General features: G+C 41.9%; 1 long non-coding RNA gene across 1 annotated transcript in view; it reads left to right on the top strand.

Moving 5' to 3' along the window:
• The first annotated feature begins 3571 nt into the window (after positions 1-3571).
• Positions 3572-10868, top strand: part of LOC138349998 (uncharacterized) — a 55629-nt gene continuing 48332 nt past the window's right edge. Inside the window, exon 1 of the long non-coding RNA XR_011221967.1 lies at positions 3572-3711. This is a non-coding gene — a long non-coding RNA (uncharacterized lncRNA). The remainder of the gene's footprint in view (positions 3712-10868) is intronic.

Here is a 10868-nt window from a genome sequence, read left to right as displayed (position 1 = left end):
TTCTCCGAGGCTATGGGTCCCCACATTGGCACCAGAGGTGGTACCCTCACAAATTTTTTATGTATATATATATATATTTATATATATAAAATTTATGTGTGTATATTATAATATTATATATATATATAATTTGTGTGTGTTTGTATGTATGTATATATATATATATATATATATATATATATATATATATATATACATAAAAAATTTGTGAGGGTACCACCTCTGGTGCCAATGTGGGGACAATATATATATATAATTTGTGTGTGTTTGTATGTATGTATATATATATATATATATATATAATATATATATATATATATATATATATATATATATATATATATATATGTATATATATATATATATATATATATATATATATACAGTATATATATATATATATATATATATATATATATATATATATATATATATATATATATATATATATATATATTTATATATATATATATATATATATATATATATATATATATATATATATATATATATATATATATATATATATATATATATATATATATATATATATATATATATATGTCGTACCTAATAGCCAGAACGTACTTCTCAGCCTACTATGCAAGGCCCGATTTGCCTAATAAGCCAAGTTTTCATGAATTAATTGTTTTTCGACTACCTAACCTACCTAACCTAACCTAACTTTTTCGGCTACCTAACCTAACCTAACCTATAGAGATAGGTTAGGTTAGGTTAGGTAGGGTTGGTTAGGTTCGATCATATATCTACGTTAATTTTGACTCCAATAAAAAAAAATTGACCTCATACATAATAAAATGGGTAGCTTTATCATTTCATAAGAAGAAAATTAGAGACAATATATTAATTCATGAAAACTTGGCTTATTAGGCAAATCGGGCCTTGCATAGTAGGCTGAGAATTGCGTTCTGGCTATTAGGTACGACATATATATATATATATATATATATATATATATATATATATATATATATATATATATATATATATATATATATATATATATATATATATATATATATATATATATATGTCGTACCTAGTAGCCAGAACTCACTTTTCAGCCTACTATGCAAGGACCGATTTGCCTAATAAGCCTAGTTTTCATGAATTAATTGTTTTTCGACTACCTAACCTAACTTTTTCGGCTACCTAACCTAACCTATAAAGATAGGTTAGGTTAGGTTAGGTAGGGTTGATTAGGTTCGGTCATATATCTACGTTAATTTTAACTCAAATAAAAAAAATGACCTCATACATAATGAAATGGGTAGCTTTATCATTTCATAAGAAAAAAAATAGAGAAAATCTATTAATTCAGGAAAACTTGACTTATTAGGCAAATCGGGCCTTGCATAGTAGGCTGAGAAGTGAGTTCTGGCTACTAGGTACGACATATATATATATATATATATATATATATATATATATATATATATATATATATATATATAATTGAAAACTCCAGACCCCAGAAGTGACTCGAACCCAGACAGCCAGGAGCACTATGCAACTGGCGTATCTGGTACTTTAACCATTTGACCAACCGTGACCATGACCATTCAAGCTTGTTCGCATTTGTGTTGCTCACGTGGACCCACAAAGTAAGGTTATTTGATGAAATAACTATGCCCAAGCTCACCACCAAATGCCGTCGGGACGGTGGGGGGAATAGCCCCGGCTCTCATCGTCTTTTGTATGGTCACAGTTGGACAGGTAAAAGCATTCTTTTTTTTTTAAGAAACAACACCATCTGTTGCACGTAAGAACAACTCACTCTATACTAAATATGTTATGATTCCATTTCAATGTTTCCACTTGCATTGACAAATTGAATTTTCATAGATTTAAAATAATTTTAATTTTGATTTATTTTTTGTGTGACATTTGTTTGGAAATGAGCTGTGTTGTTTACCATACTTTTCTTTTCGTGAATATAATTATAGATGCCACACCTGTGACAGGTAAAAACATGTTTTTTTTTTTTTTAAAACAGCGCCTTCTGTTGCACATAAGAGTAACACACGCTATACTAAATATGTTACGATTCCATTTCCTATATTTTTGATTTCATTGAAAAAATCGATTTTCATAGATTTCGATTTATTTGCATTTTGGTTTTATTATTTTGTGTGACATTGCGTTGGAACTGAGCTGTGTTGTTTATTATACCGTTCATTTCGTGAGTATAGTTTTTTTTTTCATTTATTTTTTTAACTGATTTTCTTATATATTTCGGTAATGGGAACATCAGATCATTTGATGTTCCCAATTTTCTGATGGGAACATCAGATCATTTGTGAATGCATCGGACGAGGGAGTGGGGAATTGTAGGGAGGAAGTGGGGAAAGGAGTGCAGGATAGTGGGAAGGGAGTGGGGGATGGTGGGGAGGACGAGGGAGTACTTTTACTTTTTCCATGGAATACAACCCGCTAAATCATTTAACAACAAGGTACCCAATTACTGCTGGGTGAACAGAGGCTACAGTTAAGGAGTGGCACCTGGTCAATCCTTCCCAGTCATGATAAGAACCCATGCCAAAGGGCTCGCAAAGCGCCGGGCGAGTGCTTTACTACTACGTCACGGTTACTGGTAATTAACATTCTCACAGAATATTATAGTTCCCCCTTTCGAATTTGTGAGCTGGCCTTCAGTCATGGGGGTTCATAATTTAATTAAGGCCATATGGGATTATGACCTTAATTTAAATAGCAGGAACTTTTTATTACTTTTCTTGAGATCATTGAATAATGATGTATATTTCAATAAGAAAAAATGTTATGATTTTATTTTTTAAAATTTCCATAGGTATACTGGCAGATAGTGCCAAACTCCACTGTGGAGGACTGAATGTGACACTGGCACGTTGTTCCTTTTATAATTCAGGCAACTCTAACTAGCCTATGTTCATCCTGTACCCTAGCCCATTCCCTCTGCTAATTTGGATGAGGATAGCCCCAAACGTCTGGCCTCCAACTTGTATCAGACCAACAGACATTTCACTGTTACAGTATTGATATACAGTATGTACTAAGTAATTATTTTGTTTGTTAAAAATTTAATACAGGATGCAAGAGTTTCATACATGGTGTAAAATACGAAGTCATTGCTCTATCAACCAGGCCAGAATGGTCAGAATATGGAAGGTTACAGAGAAGTACCTGATATTCACAGTGCTTCAATTCAATGTAAAGAACCACATTTGTTATGATTTGTCAACAAAATATAGGCTATGAATAAACAATAAACTTCACTTGCATATATCTGGAATACCTCACTACGAGCCTGGGAGTAAAAGACAATAAGACGCACAATTTCCACAGAAAATTGCATCACAACTTGATTTGATAAACAGTTTTTATTTCAAGTAAACAGTAAAAATCATAAGGAAAATTGTAGTCGACAACGATGAGAAGCCTCAGCTGCTGAGTTAACAGGAAGCATTACGCAGGTCCGAGACAATATAAAAGATAGCGCTTCCTCAACCTGCCAGAAGATAAACAGTCACTATTCAACAGAGTTCGTCAGCTCACCACTGACTCACAACGCTGTTGAAGGCGACACTGTCTGAGACTTTCCTGAGGTCATCATGTTTGTGGTAGCGCTGCTGGTCATCGGCCTCCTGACACAGGTGGAAGTTGGTAAGTGTCAGGTGTAGTGTTGACCACGTGAGGCTACCACCAGCAGAGGTAATGTTCGTCCCAACAAGGCTGTTAAGTCTCACAATATGTCTTGCTAAATTAATAAGTATTTGCCTTGAATGACTTCGGTGACTTGACTTATTTATAAATAAATAACTAAGAAGGGGTACACGGTGGTGCTTTGGTCTCACTGTGTTTCTCCCATTCTCCCTTCCATACATTCTCTGTTCTTCCCATTCTCCCTCCCTCCCTTCGAATCTCCCATTCACTTTCCCTTTATCTCTCCTCTTCTCCTTCCCAGTGGACAAAACATGGAGTAACATTGAATCAACATTATCAATGTTGAATCGACTTTAAATAAACGTTAACGACGTTATCAACGTTGCATCTACGTTGATGCAACGTTATCAACGTTAACAGACGAGAATACAGTTGGAAAACATTTGATCAACAATGAAACCCACATTTCACACTTCACAGAAGTAAACGATTATCGAAAAGGAAGCAAATTCTAGTTAGAGGCAGGCACAGGGGTTGTGGGGAATTCTGACTCGTGCGATATTATTTAATTTATTTTAATTATTAATTATTTTAATGTAATTTTATTTATAATGTATAATTCATTTAATTATTACTTCTTTCGATAGCTTGGTGGACTGTATATTTAATTGAGCAGGCTGTATGGATATAAAATCTCCCACAAGTCATATCCCAACACAACTTGGGGGTTAAATAATTATAGTACCCTATCAATCGAGAATTTGTCGATTGATAGGAAATTTTTACTAAGGTTAGTTTATTATTCTACTCGGGTTAGTTTGTACACCAAGGCCCTAGTTGTTTGAAGGCTTCAGTATTTATATTAGAGGGACACGTGAACAGTCTGTCACGTATAGACCTCAAGGCTATGGCGTATGTTCCCTTGTGGCAACAGGGTGCTGACGCTTAATTCCCAGATGACCACAGATCTGAAACGAAGTACTCTCGTTATTTAGAGGTTGCGGTAGCTGGAGAACATCTAGATGGCTCGGGTTCACGAGTATAAACGCAGCTACTTCTTTTTTCTACCTCACGAGAGCAGCATTCCACAATGACAGCCTCCCTCTACCCCGGCTCAGTCACGTTATTGGAACCGGCTCAATTTTGCCCATTTATGGACGGAGGTCGGAAGGCCTTAATTTTACTGGTAAATTTATTTTATCCAGTCACAGGAAACAGACTTTTATTAATTTTAACACTGGACTGGGAGTTTTTAGTGATTATTAATATTTTATTATTATATTTTGTTGTGACGTGGCAATGTATATCCCATGTTTAAAGGAAAATTCCACTGTGATCTCGTTTTTCTTTGAACGAGGTATTAAATAAATTTTTGTTAGTACTGGTTAATAGGTTAGTACAAGAACAGCAGCGCAATTATCTGCATATTGTACCTAGGATTATTAAAGTAGGTTGGTTTTTTCCCGACAGGGGTCGACCCCATTTAACTTTCGATACTCGGTATACAATCTTAATTCACCCTTATGCCAGCTCCCAGACTCAAAGCTCAAAAGCTATCCCCAGCCAAAAGATACTTCTTCCCCCTCCACCTAATGGTAACTCCCCCACCGAATGTAAAATTAGAAGCTACAGGTTTCTAATTCTAATTGTTTCTAAGGAAGCACCCAGACCTTACCCACAACGGTCGATCTCAAATAGATACCACTCAGTAAATAATCCGTTCTCCTAATAGAACATCGCATTTTGACGTATATTATACCCAAGGCCAAAATTGTCATACTTGAAAATGATAGAGGCTCGCCAAATTGACATACTCTCCTGTTTTCTGTTTTGGGTCCTCTGGTAGGTTAGGATTAGGACACTTTAGTACGTCAGTTTTTTGACGTTAAGAAACCTTATGATGACGGGCTGCAGTATATCCGTAGCCGATCTGTCTATAAAAACCAGCCAAAACCTCTCAAAACGGTTGGCTTCTGGCCCCAAATTCCCAACTGAGACGCTCCACACAGTTATAAATGCATCGTCCTGGACATTGTATACATTTATATAAAAATATTTATTCATTGCATAGGGCCTGGTAGCTGAGTGGACAGCGCGCGGGGCTTGTAATCCTGCGACCCGGGTTTGATTCTCTGCGCCGGCAGAGACAAATGGGCAGAGTTTCTTTCACCCCGATGCCCCTGTTACCTAGCAGTAAATAGGTACCTGGGAATTAGACAGCTCTTACGGGCTGCTTCCTGTACTCACCTATTTGTGCTTGCGGGGGTTGAGCTCTGACTCTTTGGTCCCGCCTCTCAACTGTCAATCACCTAATGTACAGGTTCCTGAGCCTACTGGGCTCTATCATATTTACACTTGAAACTTATGTGTGTGAAAAAGTAGTTAGTTACAGTTGATTGATTGACAGTTGAAAGGCTGGTCGAAAAAGTAGAGCTCAACCCCCGCAAGCAAAAATAGGTGAATACAACTACGTGAATACACCACACCTCTCCCTCCGACACCACACTCCCTCCCACATGGCACTGTATCCTCCCACACCACACCTCTCCCTCCTCACCCTTCGACACCATACGTTCCTACCTTCCTTCCCCTCCCACCAATAGAAAAGTAGAACAGGTCTGGTGATACCCAGGCTTGAGGAAGAACAGTATGATATAACACCTGAAGGAATCAGGAATCTGTAGACGGGAATCCACACTATAGGGTTAACCTGGGTGTGGTGTGTGCAGGGGTCTGTGAGTGTGGGGTGTAGTGTGTGCAGGGGTCTGTGAGTGTGGGGTGTAGTGTGTGCAGGAGTCTGTGAGTGTGGGGTGCAGTGTGTGCAGGGGTCTGTGAGTGTGGGGTGTAGTGTGTGCAGGGGTCTGTGAGTGTGGGGTGTAGTGTGTGCAGGGGTCTGTGAGTGTGGGGTGTAGTGTGTGCAGGGGTCTGTGAGTGTGGGGTGTAGTGTGTGCAGGGGTCTGTGAGTGTGGGGTGTAGTGTGTGCAGGAGTCTGTGAGTGTGGGGTGTAGTGTGTGCAGGGGTCTGTGAGTGTGGGGTGCAGTGTGTGCAGGGGTCTGTGAGTGTGGGGTGTAGTGTGTGCAGGGGTCTGCGAGTGTGGGGTGTAGTGTGTGCAGGAGTCTGTGAGTGTGGGGTGTAGTGTGTGCAGGGGTCTGTGAGTGTGAGGTGTGGTGTATGCAGGAGTCTGTGGATGTGGGGTGTAGTGTGTGCAGGAGTCTGTGAGTGTGGGGTGTAGTGTGTGCAGGAGTCTGTGAGTGTGAGGTGTAGTGTGTGCAGGGGTCTGTGAGTGTGGGGTGTAGTGTGTGGAGGGGTCTGTGAGTGTGGGGTGTAGTGTGTGCAGGGGTCTGTGAGTGTGGGGTGTAGTGTGTGCAGGGGTCTGTGAGTGTGGGGTGTAGTGTGTGCAGGGGTCTGTGAGTGTGGGGTGTAGTGTGTGCAGGGGTCTGTGAGTGTGGGGTGTAGTGTGTGCAGGGCTCTGTGAGTGTGGGGTGTAGTGTGTGCAGGGGTCTGTGAGTGTGGGGTGTAGTGTGTGCAGGGGTCTGTTAGGACTGATCATCAATTCTAATGGCCTCAAATAAGGAAACACAGGTCGGATTTCATTAAGTTAATCCAATTACCTATTTTTACTTAAACTTCACCTCATTATGCTAATCGTATCCAACAAACATATTAGTGGCCAGACCTTCCCTTGTTTCCTTGCCTAGTGGCCCTACTTGTCATCTATCCCTCCAGGAGCCAGTCAAGATCAATTAATCATTACCTAAATGTCCAGAGCTTATTATTCCATTCATCCCTTCCCCTCTGCATCATCACAGGGGGGGGGGGGAGCTGATGAATGACTTAACCTAAAATACCACTCTCATACTTAACTGTGTAGTGTTATGTAAGTAGAATAATAAGCTGTATGGGGTCCAACGGTCCACACCCGGTTAGTCTTTCATTCAATACTCACATACTGCAGACTTAACTTGGTCACTAAGATCACATCAGGTTCTTGCATAGCTGTCTGCTACACTTCGCTGCTGCCACAAACGGAGATCCAGAGGACTTCTCAGTTCAACTCCCACAATCAGACTGACTTTAGCCAACCATGGCCCTCAAACATTTCACCCCGCCTCTCAAGGAAGGTATAATCCGATTAACCTTATCCCTAGAGCGGTAACCTTGATCCTAGAAGCCTGACGAAGAATAATTCCTCTTTCCAGGAATTATTAATTTGGCTAAACAGCTTTGGTCTTAATCCATTGACCTTTCTTAGATATGTGATCCATAGTCTGTCTACTTAACATGTACTTCCAATCATCATTCGTTAAGTGTTGTAGTAATGATCCTCTAGCTAATAATTCCTACTAACTTGTGGATTACAACACCACTCCCCTCCTTAAACACGCATATGTCCCCATATGCATCATTGCAATGATTCCATTAGTGCAAGGACCTGGAGGATGCACCCACCATATATGTACAACTAAAAAATCATCCAATAAGTTCATCATACACCCGATGAAATAAATTAAAATTTTCCCCGACATGACTCACAACACTTCTCCAACATATACATTATATTCACATCATAACACAGGTAAAATAGTCTGTAATAATTTTTCCCATCTCCAACAATGCACTTATACCTAAACTGCTGACATATAATTACATACAAACATAACCATAAAATTACATGGACCAGAATGCTGGCACTTAAACAGAAATGACACTAGTCATTAATATACACACACACATATATATCTAAGGTTCTTCATCCTTAGTAATAAGTTACTAACAATTTAACATCTTGCCCTGTACTGATGACATAAGGGCTTACAATGGTCACACAATGTTTCACTGGCCTCCTCCACAATTGGCAGCATCACTTCTCTTGTCTTCGTGTCCCATGGTTGCTAGGTCATAGATCCTCCATGACCCAGACAGAACCCAGGCTGTCCAGCCTGGTGAATGTTGTCAATGTCCCATCGTTGCTCTGAGCTAACGTGATCCTGGCCTCCAGAGCAACGGAGATTCCTACCCCAAGGTCATGTTCCCTCGGGTCTGTGCTGACGTCTCGTTCCAGGGCACCAATTCCAGAACGCTGTAGATACCTCAGAGCTCTCTGGTCATCCTTCCTTGCTGTGCTCACCACAGCTGTAGCACATTACTCTAGGCCCATCTGCCCAGAGTGTGTCCACCTGTATTCACACCTTCCCGACCGCTGTACCTGCAAAATATTCCCTCGGAGCCCCCTGGCTCGATCCCATTATTACATAACCCCCTCGGCTCCTTACTCTCTCCCCGTATATAGCCTGAGCGCAGCTGCAAAGCCATTGCAGCTGGCCCTTATCCCTGCTTTGATGTCAGGGGGCGAATTTCGCCTATAACGTCACGTTAGCTTCACTTCCTCCCCTTTTTTCTAGAATTACTGAGTGTAGCCTCATAGCTTCCCTTCTACTCTACCTGAAGCTCTGTGACATGATCCCGGGGGACCTTCTCAAGCCTAACACTCAGTAATGGTGCCGATGAGGTAATATACAGTATATACATGCACATACATTATCACAATAAATACTTCATTAAAATCATTTCACAACTAATGTCACTAAAGCATCATACTGCCACGGGCTCGCCTCTAGCGAGATTCCTGTAACAACTTAATTAATGAGAAATTAGTATATCTACTTGGCTCGCCCACTGCAACCATCAACACCTGAAATTTTGAAATTCTACATTGTAATCTTATCCATAAGACTTACCCACTCCGACTTAATTAATGAAAATTTTCATGAAAATAATGAATTTTTATTAGTCTTTTATGAGTCTTGCTAGATATATCGACTTGGCTCGCCTACTGCAGCCACCAACTCCTGCAATTATCCACATTTCATCTTATCCATAAGACTTACCCACTCCGACACACCATCACCTCTGGTCATCCCAACCACGGATGACCTCATTATAACGCCACACATCCCCACAACCACTTCCTGCGTCCTAACGCACTGACCTTGCTACGCCAATACTCACCTTACCGACCACTACCTGGCGCCCATGCGCCACCATATACTCCACAACACCACACTCCATACCACACCATCTGGTCACCACTTGGTCCGGGAGACATCTCCCGTCACGCAGGGTGCAGTCGCGCCTCCACAGATCTCCAGTATCAGCTCTTGATACTGGTAATGGCTCAAAAGGGCCACCACTTACGGGCTATTCATGCCCGTGCCACCTCTTGGGTGGCTTAATCTTCATCAATCAATCAATCACTCCATACCAGGCGTCCAAACGCCACTACACTACACCACCCAATGGCGTCCCCAACACAACACACGGCGGACCATTTGGTCACCATTTGGTCCGGGAGACATCTCCCGTCACGCAGGTCCAGTCGCACCTCCACAGATCTCCAGTATCAGCTCTTGATACTGGTAATGGCTCGAAAGGGCCACCACTTACGGGCTATTCATGCCCGTGCCACCTTTTGGGTGGCTTAATCTTCATCAATCAATCAACACACGGCGTCCCCAACGCCCTCAACACAACACCCGGCGTCCCCAACGCCCTGAACACAACACCCGGCGTCCCCAACGCCCTCAACACAACACACGGAGTCCCCAACGCCCTCAACACAACACACGGCGTCCCCAACGCCCTCAACACAACACACGGCGTCCCCAACGCCCTCAACACAACACACGGCGTCCCCAACGCCCTCAACACAACACACGGCGTCCCCAACGCCCTCAACACAACACACGGCGTCCCCAACACAACACACGGCGTCCCCAACGCCCTCAACACAAAACCCGGCGTCCCCAACGCCCGCAACACAACACCCGGCGTCCCAAACGCCCTCAACACAACACACGGCGTCCCCAACGCCCTCAACACAACACAGGGCGTCCCCAACGCCCTCAACACAACACACGGCGTCCCCAACGCCCTCAACACAACACACGGCGTCCCCAACGCCCTCAACACAACACACGGCGTCCCCAACGCCCTCAACACAACACACGGCGTCCCCAACGCCCTCAACACAACACACGGTGTCCCCAACGCCCTCAACATACACACAGCGTCTTCAACGCCATCAACACAACATACACGGCGTCCCCCAACACCATTACCACCACAGGCATATGCCTTGCGCCAGAGCGCATCAAAACACCACGAGACGTCACCACCAATAACACCACCAATAAGTAACCAGACGC

Source organism: Procambarus clarkii, chromosome 43 (assembly GCF_040958095.1).
Source record: "Procambarus clarkii isolate CNS0578487 chromosome 43, FALCON_Pclarkii_2.0, whole genome shotgun sequence".
Classification (NCBI taxonomy): domain Eukaryota; kingdom Metazoa; phylum Arthropoda; class Malacostraca; order Decapoda; family Cambaridae; genus Procambarus; species Procambarus clarkii.
This window is presented reverse-complemented; position numbering and strand designations above follow the sequence as displayed.